Raw genomic sequence first — 16312 nt, 5'->3', positions numbered from 1 at the left:
CGTTGCAAAAGCTGCTGTAGAATTAGTATGGTATTGCATATAATGCATATAGAAGCTCCTGAAGAGTGATACGAAGTGCAATGTCACACACACATACAGGTACAAGCTATTGCAGATCTTCTGGGGGTATGATCTCAATTAGGAGTTGTAGAGTGCTGTGTAGAAGGCACAAGAAAATACAGAAAAGAGCAAGAACAAAAATTAAGGATGCTACAAATATCACAGACTTGCCCTTATTTAAGATGACAAATGTCTCTTTCTTATGTCTGTCATCTCCGTCTTTTCTTCTCCTTTTCTCCTTCTCACCTGGTCTAGGTGGCCTGCAGAAATAAGCCTTCCTTTCCCCTCTTCTAAGCATTCTCAGTCCTAAGCATTCACAAAACAGGAGACAGTCCCCACAGAAATCAGTCCTGAGAGTTTAAGCTAATCATGTATTTTGAAATAACAAGGTTTGAGTTCATTTCACTTGCCTTCAGGGTGCAATTGCTTTGTGTTTCCAAGCTTTTATCTACAACCATGAAAGACAGATACTTTTTTTTTTTAAGGAATGCTGAGGGTCTCCTTTAATTTCTCAGTAGTTTAAGTAGTGTGAGGCAGCAGAGCCAACTCTGATTTCTGGGGTCTTGGCTCCCACTCCTTGCTTCACTCACTATGCTGATATGCAGCAGAAGTTAAGATGCCAGTAACAATTTATGTATCCGTCCCATTAGCAACTCTGAGAAATCTCTTAGATTATCCTTTAGGTTTGTTATGGTTTATTCTTTTGTTCCAATCCCACCTTTTATTGCGTACAAACATTTAGACATATATTTAATCTGTTTTGCTCCCCTGTCTTGCCTTGGGTTATATTTCTGACTTGGTGCTTTCCATTTTGATGGAGGTGGTGACTAGATGGGCCTCATCTTCCTCTTGGTTCAAAGAACAATTCATTATTTGCTTGTGTCTGGGGAATGAATGCCTCTGTATGATATGTTGGGAGACAGGGATAAACATCCCTCCTGGCTGATTGATAGTCTTATTAAAGATTGCAGTAGGTGAAATAATCCCCCGTAGCTTCATAAGGGTAAAATCCCTTTCTCTTTTCGCCTCAGATTGGCTTTAGGGCATGCTTGGGACTTGGCTTATGTTCTGTCCAATCTTACAGCATTACGTAATTAGCCTTTATTGAAAGCCATTAGCATTGATCAATGGCGGGACACATTTTTACTGGGGGAGATGACCAAAGTGTTTACCCAACAAAAATTGCAAATTCAGTCAGTCCAAAGCGATGGAAAATTTGCAAATGCAACTGGAGTTTGGTAATTTGTTGCTATTCTTGCTATTCTTGCTATTATTTTATAATAGGTTTAATTGATATGCAAAGATTTTGAGCCCTTAGTTGTCATCTGCAATATGCAGAAGGAGGAAGAAACAGCGGTGACAGCTTGATTTCCCAGTTACACATTCCTTCTTTGAGTTTTGCGTTTTCCTTCCATACTGATCTTCTTGCCCTCCTCTCAAGGGGTTTCTTTGCACATTTTCCCACCCTGTGGTCCATCACCAGTTGCATCCTTGACACCGTCTGCATTCAACCTTGTCCTTTTCCTCCTACTGCCCTCTTACCTTCACCCGCTGTACCCTGTCTGCAGGAGACAACCTTCTGGACTCTGTTCCTCTTGTTCCATAAATCCCTTCTTGTTCATTTTTTCCAGGCAGCTCTCAGGGACATTTATCATCCAGTCCCCTCCCTGACTGAATGTCCTTTCTAAATTAATAATTAGAGAGCAAACAAAATGTGTACATAGCCAACAATGTGTTCAGCTATTGTGGCTTGCTGATCCAAAGCATGTGAAAATCAGTGTGGACCTCTCCCTTTTTGATCAGGGTTTGCTGCTACATTCCTGATCCTTCCTATAAAAGGAACTTTTTTTTTTTTTTGCTTATAATGTGCTGCTGCAATCCATATAATAAATTAGATTATAATCCCCTCATGGGCAAGGACCTGTCTTTTTGATATGCCTGTGCATTGTTGATCTCGTAGTACATATGCGTGTTTGCACATTCTCACCTCCTGCTTCTAGCACACCAGGATATAAGAATGAAATGAGAACAGAGGTAGACAATATTTTTCTAATTATTAACATGCAGATAAGCCCCTTTAATTAAAGAAACTATATACTCTATAAAAAAAGAAAGCTCCTCTGTCAGACTGCAGTCTTGTAATGGCTTTGTGTTTGTGCAATTAGGACCAAATCTTGAAGCCACTGAAGCCAATGGTGGCCCTTAATGGGATTAATTCTTCATTTGTGGGGTGATGGGCTAGATGATCTAAGAGGCCTTTTGCATCTTGCGCTTCTCCAATCTCTCTCAGGGTAAATGACACATAATGGAAAAGACAGCTGTTTTTTTCATAAACTGCATTAAGCGTCCACATATAATTCCTAATGCAGGTTAAAAAACCCCACCCCTGTCTCTCTGCTGGCGTGCGTGCCCTTCTTACAGAGCAGGTCTCTCCTGTGCTGCAGACACTGTACGAACTCGTCAATACCCTGCAGGTTTCTGGGGGGTACGTATCTCTGTGCTTCCCGAGATCCTCTGGGAAAACTCTGCAGCTAGCGCTAATCAAATTGAACCGCTGTCAAGACTTCCTGCGAAGCTTCGAGGAATCATTTCTGAATATTAGAGGTACAGGAGAGGAGAGTAAAGGCTGGGGGAGGGAGGCAGGACAGTTTTAGAGCTTAAGTGGATTACATAGCTCCATAACCCAGTTATGGGTCCATGGACTCGAGTGAGCTGTTTTTTCCCCTCCTCTGGCTGTCTGCCTGTCAGATAGTTCCCCTGACAGGCAGGCTTTATTAGCCTCCCCCAGCTGGCTCTCTCAGCATTTCTTATTTTCCAGTGCTCGCATCCCCTAGCAGCTCGGCTCAGCCCTTCTCGTGTCTCTAAGCTCCCCAGGGTCTTTCCCTTAGCTGCACCAGCTGTCTGCACCCGTTGAAGTCTCTGCACTAGCCCGGTCTACCAGCACTTACCAAGCCCGGTGGCAGGTCTCTGATCTCTGCCCATGCAAGTCCCAGGTAGCCAGCAAAGGTTTCATGGTTTAGCCCAAATCAAGGGACCTACGTTTGAAAGGTAGCCTGCTCTCTGACTCTCTTCTACTTTAAATAGCTAAGAGGGCTGGCTTAAAAATAGATGAGCACCTGAGCACCAGTGTTGGGTGGTATAAAGGAGCAGCAAGTGCCTAGCACATCTGGATGCACCAATACTTCCACACTCTGCAGAAAAGTTGGGTGAGCGTGAGTTAACCATGAGCCTGGTTGTTCAGTCTGAGCCCTGAAATTTCCCCTCAAGACTGAGGTGTGAGCCTGACATCTGCTGGGGACTGCACCACTGCTGCAGAGAACCACTGCTGCCAGGCCATCCTTCCTCAGAGCTGCTCTGCCGGGAAGGGTGGTGGCAGGGAGGCTGCCGCCCGAGGGACACTGCACGGGATACAACCAGCCTGCGAAGAGGCAACGTGGCCAAAGGACAGGGTGACCCAGCTGCAGCCTGGTGGGAGGTAAGGGCTGAAATCCCAGTTTACGCTGGAGGGCTCCAGTCCCTCAGGAGCAGGCCAGACAAAAGAGAGCAGCCAGCCGGCACATGGATCCACGTTCACCATGTCTGTGGGGGTGTCCATGGCCACGTGAGAGACAGCGCTCCACATCTGCCACGGAGTATGCCTGACAGCAAGCTGAAATCTGCTTGCCCTCTTCTCTCTTGAGGTATCCACCACCACCAGGTTTTGGCTTCGCTGACATAGCTGGTTACTTTAGACTTGCCCGAGTCTTATTCATCCCTCTGGGCTTTACAGACAGAAATGCTGCAGGTAGACTCACCTGCACAAGGAGGATACAGGGTCACTGCTTGGTGTCCACCAGCCACGTGCCTCCTTTCTGTCCTCATCCCCAGCCTCCTTCCCCCTTCCCTCCCTGCTGCTACGGTGTATCTGTATGGGACTTCTGTTGGGTCTTACAGGAAAAGATGGTTTCCAGGGCTGACTGTGAGCAAGAAAACCATGTAAGAGTGGCTCAGGGACATAAGGAGTGATGGAGAGTAGAAGCAAGTGCCCCTTGGTCTGATTAAATACGGACCTGATGCCTTAAAGCGGTGCTAGAGGGTGCTGTGCTGCTGCCTCGGCTCCGGCAGCAGGGTGCTTGGCCACTGGTGGCAGGCAGCATCCCTGGGCTTGGCTTTGCCAGTGAAGGCATCGGGTCCCCTGCTCTGACCAGATGCAGGCAGCCGGCCACAGGCTGCCATCCTGGGTCCTCGCCTGTTCCCCGGGCAGGGCCCGGTGCTGCCCTGCCGTGCCGTGCAGGTCGCCGATTTGCCTCTCAACAGGGATCGCTGCCCTTCAGTAGGGATCTGGGAGCAGCAGATCCTGCACAGGCTGCCGATTGCACTCAACAAATCCCTGTGGTTGCTGTGGCTGGCCGGCCCCTGCCGAAAAGCAACATTATTCTCATTAATCATCCTTTGAATACAGCTAGAGAGGCGCACGCACAGCGCAGCCTCCACCCTGCGATGCCGAGTGTTTGCATAGCATGGTATGGCCGACCACAAGCAATCCCCAAGCTGGTGCTGGGGGACCAGCAGGCCCACGGGCACAATGCAGCAGCCCGCTGGGCACGTTGGTCTGGGTCCCTAAAATGTGAGGGCTGTAGTGGTGAGGGGCTGTGCTGCTTCTGGGTCTGGAGACAGCTCATCCAGTGTCAGCATAGGGACCTCCGGGTCAGGACCTACCGGCTCTATTAAAAAGAGGGATCCTAAGCAGCGTGCAGGCAATATGGTAGCTTGGAATTTTGCTGATAGCAGGGGTATCAGCAGCATCCTTGGGCTCTCTGCTAAAGCCTGAATAACTGGAAGTGTTATTTTCTCCTAAAAGTAAACCTGGCCTTTGTGCTGCTTAGTCACCAATTGTATTTGTTGCTGGCAGAAACGAGCAGATGATAAAACATATATCGGAAACCCTTGAGGAGAAGAAAGAAGTTGGCAGTTCTCATGGTTTTAGCAGCGATCTTATGACAGCGTGTGTTGTGCTTTTTTCATGAGGATTCATATTCTAGCGGAATGCGACCAGTCGAGGATCTCAGGGGTTTTATTAATATTTTTAGAGTGAGTTTTTAGAGCTTTTGGCATGGAGGAACACTAAGAACTTGATGCCAGTTCAACCTAATGATTCAGAAACCATAAAGCAAATAATAATAAGCTAACACATCTATTTTTAAACTCATGATTTAAGCCACTGTCATGATTTTGATGGGGCCTGACGTGATTTTCCAGCATTGGGTCTGGTAATAAAGCTTTTGTGTACTGATTTGAATGGAAAATCCTTTTAAAATCCTCCAGCTTGCTTGCCTTAGTCAATACTTAACAAGGACACAGCCACAGCAGCAAAAAATATCCACCAGTCAGGACATTTTCCTTGCCCCTCTCTTTCTCGTCCTGCACAGAAAAAAACCCTGACACACGAGGGTCATGATTCATCGCCGTCCCAGGGCCCAGTTAGCGAAACTGGTGCACGGGAATCCTTGTACATGGGAATCCCAGAGCTGCTGACAGGCTCCCAGGAGTCCGAACACAAGACAGGAGCATCCCTCTGTCAAAGAGTTTCCCGTGGGGCTGAGCAGGGTCTGAAGAGAGAAGAGGACAGACCTGGGTCAGGTCTATATGGCCAGCTTGGGCTTGTGCTACAGTTATTCTGTGTCCCTATAAAGCTGTCCTGGGACTGAGCCGGGGTCGAAGGTAAGATGAGTTTCAGAGATGCGGAGAGGGCCAAGCCGTGGCACAGAGCCCCTGTACAGGCTCTGTCAGTCCCTGCGCAGGCACATGAAATTGCTTGTCTAGTGGCTGTGTCCGTGGAGGAGTGGGAGAATGCCAGCTGGTCCCTGCGGTATTTAATTTCTTCGCAGGAGCTGAGTGAAGCAAACATTTATGGGAAGAACCAGCTGAAAGCAGGAAAGATAAAGTGCCGTTCCTACTGCCCCCAGCCCGCTGTGCCCTTGCAGTCTGGATCCAGGTACCGATCCTGGTGTGAGACAAACTCATTTTTACTCCTTTACCCAATGTTTTCCAGCTTGTCAAAAGGGTCTGGGATCAGCTGAAGGAGCAGCAGGCTCTGAGCAAGCCAGATCCATCTTCAGTGCTATTTTGAGGCACTTAGCTTTCTGGCCAGTGGGTACGCTGTTATTCCTCTAATACAAGAAAATAAACACATGAGGAATAGATATGAAAAAAACCCAGGTGACTCATAAGTGAGAACAGCCTCATTCTGTCATTAGCGGAGGGTAATTTGCCACATATTTGTATCAATATTACACACGTCTGCACAAAGCTTCACTGCCCTGTCAGACGCTTTGGGCCGAGTGTGTGGCCGCAGCTGCCTGCAGCAGGGGAGCAGGAGAGGGTCCACGGTCAGATGCTGCTTGGCCCCGATTTCTCCTTTTTGTCTGAAGAGTGGAAGAGGGTGAATCCTGCTGCTTGGCCCTATAACTGTCAGGAAGCGATCTGAGACTTTGAGTAGAGCTTGGCCTTTTCTTCCTCCTATTAAAAAGAAAGAAGATGGTGTTTTATAGGTGTGTTACAGCTGCATGTATGTGCTGATCCTTAAAGAATGATGTGAACTGCCTCTTGAGCTACTGCTGGACACAGCGCTGTCAGCAGAAAGATTACCTGAAATGAAATCTCAGAGAAAGAGTGACCTGTGAATGGCCTTGAGTCAACGTAATAGGGGTGTTCACTCTGAGAACTAATGATAACACACCTAACTGTTTAATGGAAAAAAAAAATCTTTCTTATCTAGAAAGTGTCTCCCACCTCTGCCCTGCTGAAGGAAAGGTGGTTAGTGAAGAAATAATTTTTTCCAAAGTTACTTAGGAGCCTCAGATCCATTTTTTAAATCTGCTTACCATTTACTTAGAAAAAAATCTCATCATAAGGCTTTTTATTCTTGGCTTTTTGAGGCAGAGATTTTGGCATGGGCCGGTTTAAATCAGAACTAAAACCAGGTATCTGCACATATCTGGAAAGCACCAGCTCAACTGCCAGTGGCTTGCACACCATCTATTAATGACAAAATGAATGAATTAATGTGAAGAAGCAGGATGGGGAAGGACTGCAAACTCCTATACCAAGCCTAGATCGAGCCCTGTCAGCATGACTACAGAAATAAAAGGGATGGGGCAGTTCCCTGCTCACTCTCTGGCAGCAGGATGGCACTGCCGCTGCGGGCAAGAAGAGGGCAATATCTTTTAATCAGGGCTCTTCTCTACCTTTCCCCTTTTCGTAAGAGAAAAAGAAACATCTTTGTCACAAAAAAAGTTTATGAAAAATCAGAAAATACAAAGAACCAGGAGCTAAACATCTTTTTGGAGAGAGGAGAGCAGGGCAAGCTTTACCTTGGCAATTTTTTTCAGAAGAAGTATCCCATTATTTCAGACAAAAGCAGTTGGCAGCTTCCACCCAGCTTGGCTTGGCCCATGGCACTGAGGAAACAGGCAGAGAAATGGTGTGGAAGATGGAAATCCCCTTGAGCCCTGGCTGCTGCCACTCCCACCTTGCTTCTTCCTAAAGCTTGTCTTGAGGAAAGCAGGCTGCAGTCTTTCAAGGACCTGAAAGACCTGCTTCATACCCATTTTAGGTACCAACTGTGAGTGCAGCTGTTCCCTGCTCATCCATTTCCAAAGTCCCAAGTGGAAGGGGAGTCTTCCTGCTTGCAGGTGAGCGTTTGCTACTGGTGTTTCCAAACCAGCACTCTGATCCACAGCGGCTGTGGCTTTGTCACTGCCCTCTTAATTTCGTTACCACAGTAGAAAAATATCTCAAAAGACTAGCTCACTCAAATTGCAATAGCTCCAGGCAAGAGGGCTGCCAGCAGGGAGCCGCGTTACAACTTGGCTTGAAAGAGCTCAAAGGTAAAGGCGGGTTCAGGAGTGACAAACAGGGAGCAAGGAGCACCTCACTCTGCCTCATGTTTTCACAAAAGAAAAAAAAAAAAAGAGCCTTTTTAGTGGAGCAGGTTTACCTGGGCCTGTTAGGGGTCAATGGTGTGCTATAGCCATGGGCAGGGTGGTGCACCGAAACCCAGGGAGGTAGGATGGTGCAAGGAGGAGGAAGAGGAAGGGGGACAGTATCGCTGCTCTTTTCTGGTAACAGAAGAGGGAGTTCATTGAATCTGCCAGAGTTGTGCGAGTCATGGAAAAAAGGGAGACCAGGGGTTCCAGGATCACAGAACCTGGTCCCGTAAAAAGCAGCGTGCCTCCTGCTAGGCGGCACAGCCTGGGCTCTGCTTGTCCCCATGGCTCAGGACGGGGTGAGAGACGACCTGGTGCAGTCCCAGTCGTTAAGGACCTGCCATCACAGATCTGGACACGTACAGATCAGATGGTTTCTCCTTTCTAGGGAGGTGGCAGTGGCTGAAGGACGCAGGCTGTTCTCCAGCAGGCTTTGCCGATGGGCGCCTGTCCTGTACACGGGGGAGGGATGTGGGAACATGCAGACACTTCTACCAGCCTAACGAGCTGGTGGGAGACCCCATACACCTGGGAAGCCCCTGTCATGCAAAACTATATGGCTCCTCTGCCCTGTAGGTGATCTCTTCCAATACCCGCACGTTTTCCAACAAGCGCTCCCTGGTGTAAAGGTGTCCTGTGGGTCGGCTGTGTGGAGGGTAGGGCAGAGACTGAGCGCTGAGAAAGAAAGGCAGGTGAGGCAAAGTCCCAGTGCCTAGAGGTGCTTACTGCCTTGCATGGGCTAAGAAACTTGAGATTCCCGTGTATTTTCTGTTGGAGTTGTGTTGCCAGAATCTCAGATAGTCCTACAGCAGGAGAGTAGTGAGAGTTACTTTGGACATGGCAGGGAAGAGAACTGCAACATGGACGTCTCCGGGATGCTTTCTTTCCTCCCCTGCAGGCCAGAGTCTGTGCTCCCCGCACCTAACTTCCCACTGGGAAATATGACGGTGCTAAAAGCTCTGCGTTTCCAGAGTATCTCTATATGTTGCCTGTATGAGCCTGAACCGCCAGCCTGTGCAACAGTGACACCCACCTGGCTGTGCAAAATGCAGAGCCATTCTCTACACGTACACGTGTGACTGACTTCATGGCATGGCACGCACGGAGGAGGTCCGGTCTGCCGCGCTATCAGCCTGCTGGGCGCAGTCTCAGGGGTCCTTCTAAGTGCGGGGCCCAGGGCACCTGCCTTCAGACGGCGCTGACGTTGTGACCGCGAAGACAGCCGTGCCTGGTTCCTCTCCGCAGAGAGAGCGAGAGAAAGGAGCAATTTCAGACTCTGCAGTGAGCGTACGTCTAGTGCACATATTGGTAATAGCACCGTGCCGGCTCTCAGTGTGATCTTCCTGTTGCTCATTTGCTGGCAAGTGTGAAATGCAAATCCCTCTGGGCTTCTGTCTCCTCTCAATATTCACAGGAGCATGAAGGCTCCTGTGCGGAGGGGAGGGTGAGAGCCAGCAGACAGCGGGGAGCTTTGTCTCCTCCTTTGTCTGGAGTTTATAGGTTAAAAAATCTGCTTATTCGAGAGGCTTTACGGGGAGAGTCAGCTCACCGCAACTGCCCTGAACCCTGCCTCCCCGCCATCTTGGGGGCTGGCGTGGGGTGCGACGCCCGGCACGTTCGCGTTCGAGCGCAGAGGCCGTGGCACCGAGGCTGTGGCTCCATCGAACCCGGCGATGCTGGGGCGGGGGGCACGGCGCCTGGGAGGGGTTCCCCAGGGTGAGCGTGGCCCGCAGGGCTCGGTGCAGTTGCTCCCGTCCGGGGCCCACGGGGCGATGGTATCCAGCCTGCCCCTTTCCCGTGGCGTGATGGTTCCGGTCCAAACCCCGTCAGCTCTCTGGAAATGGCAAGTGAGACACTTGTTGCCATGGTGATCCTTAATAGTTCTGACTCAGATGTAGCGTTGCTACGGCAACGGCACCGCAGCCCTTGGGATGCAGTGCCGCGCGATTCCCTCGCGTAGCGGCGAAGGGCTCCGAAGCCCCGTTTTGCTCGCTCCTTGCTGCAGTGCAGTGACGAAGCTTTCGGGCTGTTTCGTTATTCTCCTGATGAACGACGGTCCCGACCCTTCGCCAGAGGATCTGTTGCTCTACACGGTAGAAGTGCTCTGGACCGCCCCACTACGGGCGCGTTCGTCTGCGCCGTGAGGCGATCCCAGCCTCTGCCTTTCAGTGGCGCATCAGAAAAGAAAAGAATATATATATGTATATATTTATTTTTCAAAGGGAGCAGCAACAATTCTTCCTAGGTAGGAACAAGCTCCCTTCACCTCGGGAGCTCAAGGCCAGATCCAGCTGTGTGTGGGGGGGTGGTGGTGGTGTATTTTTAAGATGAAGAGTGTCTGTGGCTGCGAAAGGAGAGACAAAGGGAGAAGCGCGTGTGAGGGAGTGGGTGTGCCCGTGAGGAAAAGAGCGGGTCTGTGCGCAGAGAGTGTGTCCGTGGGCATGGCTACGAATGTGAATGGGAGAGCAACCGCCAGGAGAGGAGACGCCGAGCGGAGCGTGGGTGCGCCTGGGGCGCGGTGGGAGCGGGCACGCGTACCGGCAGCGCGCGGGCGCTTTTGTGTGCGGGAGCGCGCGTGCACCGGGAGAACAGGTTCACGTCATGCAGAGCTGCGCGAATACGCTCTCACTCACATTCAGTCCGCTCTCCTGTCATCTTTGGCTCGTACAAAGACAGCCACCGATACACGCGATGCCTGAAAGGCACTTGAGTCCCTATGGGGCGGAAAAGCTTAGGGACAGGGGGTCTATGTTAAGTTTGCTGTTGCAAACCTAGCAGCAAAGACTTCCGCAGCACTAAATAATCCAGCCAAAATCTTTTCGTGATATCCTTCCCAGGCAGAGGCAGGTGGGAATGAGGGGGCATGTGAATTCTCCACCTGGGCAGCCTTGGACTTACATCTCAGCCAAACCCCCTGTCCTGAGAGACCTGGGCATGGTTCCCAAGGGAACTGGTCAGTGCTTTTCCCGAGACAAATGTCTGACTACTCAGTCAGGCAGGAGGAGTCACTGGAGAGATGCTTAAAGCTGCCCAGACTTTCCAGGGGTGTCATAAACTTTCTCTGTAGATTTTCCAGCTTGGCAGAGAATCACACCAGCCTCTCTCCTGCCTGACATCCTGGTTCTTCTAGCCACCATCTTGCACTGGTAGGGCACGGTGGGATGTCCTGGAGCAGACCTTCAGACAAACTGGGATGATTGGAAGGATGGAAAAAATGACAAAGTCACCATCAACGTGGGAGATGATAATTTTACTGCTTGTAACATCTTGGTGGGTCTGGGAAGGACGTAAAAGTGGCAGATGCAAAGAATAAAGGATGGTGCTAAAGAAATCAGCCACATTCTGCAATGGGAGAGGATCCAGGGTGACTCCTGTGTGTCTGGCTCAGATGAGGTGAGGACAGAAGCCTTATTATCAAGAGTAAGTAACACAAGCAGTGGAGAAGATTGTGGCGTGGAGCCTAATGAATATAAACCAACCTTAAAGAGGTGTTGGGGGACAAAGACATGAGAATGAAGATTGTGGAGAGGTCCAGGATGGAGAAAGATATTTCAGAGTCCCTGAAGTGGGGTCATGTGTGCACATGGAGGTCCCCTGCAGATTAAGTTAAAAGGGAAAAAAAGGGCAGAATTAAGGTATGAGCTGTGAGGGCTCCAGGAAGGCTCTCAGGAAGTGAATCAACTTGTGGTAGCAGCAAGGTTTCAGGGAGAGGAAGCTTGGGACTTGGGAAATAGCCGGTGCAGGGTTTCTGGATGAGCAGTTCATGAGGCTGGAAGGTGATGAAAGCCAGATGGAGGGGCTCCAGGAGCGAGTCTAATGCTCTTCAGAGGTTAATACGGCCTGTCCAAGGAGTTCAGGGAGGTGGGGAGGTGGGAAAGTAATTGAGGAGACTCAGTCAAAAGAAACTTTTAAACATGTACAATGACTTGCTTGGTATGCAGAGAGAAACTCATCCCTAGTGTAAGCCTAATGAAATCAGTAGCTTTGGCTTTAGCTCTGTCTGTTAATTCCACATGACGGAGGCAGAATAAGGGGAAGTTTGTTTTTCACAAAGCGATGGTATCAAAAGTCTCCAAATTCTCTTTTACCCATCAAAAATTATAACCCATAATATTAAAATGGTATATTTTTCTCTCCCTTCCCCTGGCCCTTCTGCCTTCCTCCTTAGAGGAAACCTTTCTCTGCCCATCATCGGGGTGGTGCTTGTGACAGGCTACAGCTGCGCCTGCCCTGGACCCGTGCTGTCACATATTGGCCTTGGTCACATATGATGGGCAGAATAGTACCTGTGCCCTGTCACTGCACATGTACCTGCTACTGCGATGGGACCCTGTGCGGCAGCTTGCCTTCATCGCGCAACGACCCCCCAGGGAACAAACTGGGGCTGGACTGGGGTCTTCACTCCGCTGTGAAATCACAGCTTCCTCCCTCCCTGTGCAACCTGTGCTGGTTCCTAAACGATTGTGGTCTGTGTAGGATATTTTGACTATGACACCTGCTGGCATCAAAGTGAGAGGAGGACCACATCAGGGGCAGCAAAGGCTACTGGAAGATCCCCTTGGATCTAAGACTAAATGAAGCCTAGGACTAAATATTGCAACATTTTCATCTCTATTTTGGCATGATCAATTACAGAATTTGCTGGATGTGATTTCTTGCCTGAGACCTGTAATAAAACATAAAAGCAGGGCTGAATTATTGGGTGTTTTTACAGAAAATGAGGGGAACTGGAAAGGGCAACCCAATTAATTTGTTGTTTATTTATCCGGATAGGATCTAAACTGCTACCCTCTGCTCTCTTTGCTCACACCTAAACAAAGTGAGGAAGTCTCTGTAAGGACATTGATAGCAATAAATACTTTCCTTCCTTGTTTGTCTTTGGGACAGCTCAGTCTCTCGCACAGAGCAGCAATTTTATTAAACAAGAATTAGTGTAAAGCATGAAAAAAAGCTAATTATTGTTGAACCATTACACTCAGGAATTCCAGCAATTACCAGGTGCATCAAGATTATTTCAAAGAGAAAATCATGCCTGTGCAGGGAGAGGGTTCGGGGGCTGGCTGGGAAAGAGGGAAGAATAGGCTGAAATACTGCAGCTGTCTTCCTTACTGTTTCTTACCCATAAAAGAAAAAAGTTGTTGTGTGGCTGTGCAGGTTCAGCCTGACCTGAGCTGCAGACCTTCTAGTAGCGTTTGAAATCATCAGCTAGGAAAAATGGCCCATGATAGTCGGGGCATGGGGGTGGGGGGCAGATGTGTGCTGGGGTGGTGGAAGGAGAGAGGAAGGTTGTAGGGTGAGGAGGAATGGAGTGAGGGTGCAAAGAAGAAAAGAGGATGGTCTTGTGGCTTGGATGCTAAATAGGGTCTTAGGACAATATCTGCTTGCTCTTGTTGATGAAGATTTTGTTTAACAGAACCCCTTTATTCACAATAAATCTCCCCTAGAGCAAATGAAAAAAAAGCACAAGCAGGCAGTCAGAAAACTTGATACCTCCTGTTCCACACACATTGGGGCTTCCACGCTTTGAGGAATCACACTGTAGTGAGAGGTCAAAGCACAAGAGCCATGAAGGTTTTGTTATTTTTTTCTTCCCATGCTTCTTAAGCAGTGATGCCAATGAGATTAGTGTTTACCTTGATTTAATGTCTCATCAGAAGCATGACATCCCCAGCAGCCCTGCTGCGGTGCTACTAAATGAAGCATGCCCTGTTTCCTCAGCTAGGACTTAAACCTCTGCCCTTAGAGACCTGAGTGGTGGGGGAGAAGGATGGGGACAGAGTGATAGATATTGACCCACCTAGCGTGTACGCTAAATTAAATAACCAGGCTTTATTTTTTAACCTATTTAAAACAGTTACCGTTCTCTGCACAATTGATGTTTGCGTTTGCGGAGGTTACTGAGGTGGCAGCTGCCGCAGTGTGAGCCTCCCCTGCTCTGTACCTTTCCCCTGACTCCCATGCTGCAGGTGACCTTCACGTGTAAGGACAGCCACTGTCTTAAGGAAAGAGGAGAGAGACAGAGAGAGAGGAAGCACTTTCTCTGCCAGTTAATTGAACCCAGGCCTTCCCTTCAAGTTGTGCTGGAAAAGCCTTATTTTCCTCTCGCGGTGGGGAAACAGTTGCTCACGGAGGAGCTGAGCAGTTGAAACCCTCCAAAGTCCCTTTGCTAAAGATGTCAAACTAAATTTGAATCACACCCACTCTTAAACCAGAACTGCCCACGGTCTATGGGAAAGCGCCACTGATTTTAGTGCTGCTTTACAGTAAGCAGCAATATGGCTCAGTGACCATCTAGCTTGATGACCAATTTTTCAGTGTATCCTACATTTTCCTTTTTGCTGTTCTCCTCAGCATATCTGCCCCATACTGAGTCCCTAAGAAATACCACTCATTATAAAAACCCTCCTTTGAGGGCCTGTTGTGACAACCCTTTGAACTCCTATGCTGGGAGAGCACAATGCACAGGACACAGAATTACAGGCAGTTAAATTGCCTCATTAAGAGAATATTATTAGGTCCTATTTGGTCTTTTCCACAGGATCCCCCCCCTGTTTTCCCTGAGAGATTTTCCTTTACTCTTCTCTCTTCATGTCTGTGTCCTCACAAGGGCTGGATCCGGCTGTGACGTGGAGAGCGCGCAGCATCGCAGCCATTCCCTTGCCACGGGATACCCAAGAAGGGCTGTCTGGGGAGGACACTCTTCTTTCTGCACCAGAGCTCGTAGTATCTGCACATCCCAGAAAACATCTTTGCCCTTGCAGCTGAAATTGTTTGCGTGTTTGTTTTTTTTTTTTTTAACTTTAAAATCCCACAAAGGTGCGTGTGTGTCCCAGGGTGTGCTGTTTAGCACTGCACCTCCAGCTAAGAAACGTAGGATCTCCATAATTCTACTCCTTTGTCCTTTGCTACAGAGATTTACCCCACTGAGATCTTTCAGGCTGTACATTTCCTGTCCTGACTATTGCACATTCCTTTTTTACAGCGTCCCAGCTAAGCAGACTTCCTAGGCACAGTGTGCAAACACTTAACTCGTATTCTGATTCTCTCTCGCTTCCTAATCATTGTTGGTCACAGTTCAGAATTTCCCCTGAAGTTTCAAGAGCCTTTGCCATTATACGCCTGTCTTTTTCTGACCCTAGGCTCTTCCCTGGCCCTTACTCACGGCCTTCTGCAGCTGGCACTGCCATACACGCACCTGCTGCTTCATCCATTGGTGCGTCCTTTGCTGTCTCCTGCGTGACGGTCTGCCTTTTAACATCGCCTTAACCTGTAGGAGAGCAGCTTACCCCAGACCAGGAATCTTGTGTGCTTCTGACCGCTTTCTAATTAGGAAGACCTTCATTTACAATCTCCCATGTTCCCTGCAGTGTGCCCTGCAGTGCCGCTTATCATGTCTCTGCTGTGGCCAGGATCTATGCAGGCCAGGAGCTTGCCCTCCCCGGGGGAGCCGCAGGCTGTGCTGGCAGGAAAGGTGCCTCAGCTGCTGGTGTTGGGGTAGGTGACGGGGGGTGTTTTACACATGAGATAACACGGGGGTTTCACTTCCCCCGGCGCTGTGTTTCTCACAGCACATTGAAATTGTACTGCCTGAATTCGGTTCTGCTGCTTCCCTCCAGCCAAAAAGCCATGTTTGACCCCTGCTCAGCTCAAAAAAAAATCATGCTTTTGTGTTGTATGCTGAAACGCACGCAGTAACCGATGGCCAGGATAAGAATCACATCCTCAGCCAGGGTAAATTGCTTCAGCTTCAGTGAAGTCGGTAAAGCTAATCCATTTTCTTCCAGCTGAGATTCGGGGAGCATGGATTAACTATACTGTCTGGAGTCAGCCTTGATTACAAATCCAGGCATAATGAAGGATGTGCCTCCACTGACCCTGTTGTTCTACAGCATCTCGAGCTTCTCCTCCGCGCGGTGGGGCTTGGTGGCTCCTGTCCCCTGCCTTCCTGCAGGAGAACAACCCGGCTGCTCATTCACAATGAGGACGAGCGATGCGAGGGGAAAGGACTCTCTGTTCCCGCGCCAAGACGCATGGCAAGGCAGCCCGGGTCCATGGAGACTCTCTGATTGATGTGACAGGGAGGGAGTGACAAGCCTGCTGATGTGCTAACAGCATTTTACTCCAGCAGTCCTTGCCAAAAAAATAAAACACCTGTGACAAAAACTAAACTAGCTCACTTGCTCAGGGGATAAATGTCCAGGACCTGAGAGTCGCCACCTGATGTGAGTTATGAAGCCCTGCCTTTCTCAGGGAAGATGAGTGTGATATCTCTTGACACATTAGGC

At 49.2% G+C, this 16312-nt stretch overlaps 1 long non-coding RNA gene across 1 annotated transcript; it reads left to right on the top strand.

Moving 5' to 3' along the window:
• Positions 1-5998: 5998 nt before the first annotated feature.
• Positions 5999-15419, top strand: LOC142414907 (uncharacterized). Its single transcript, XR_012777246.1, has 3 exons — positions 5999-6034; positions 7655-7733; positions 15395-15419. It is a non-coding gene; the product is annotated as an uncharacterized LOC142414907 (long non-coding RNA).
• The last annotated feature ends 893 nt before the right edge of the window (positions 15420-16312 follow it).

The sequence above is a fragment of the Mycteria americana genome, chromosome 1, assembly GCF_035582795.1.
Source record: "Mycteria americana isolate JAX WOST 10 ecotype Jacksonville Zoo and Gardens chromosome 1, USCA_MyAme_1.0, whole genome shotgun sequence".
NCBI classification, from domain to species: Eukaryota; Metazoa; Chordata; class Aves; order Ciconiiformes; family Ciconiidae; genus Mycteria; species Mycteria americana.
This window is presented reverse-complemented; position numbering and strand designations above follow the sequence as displayed.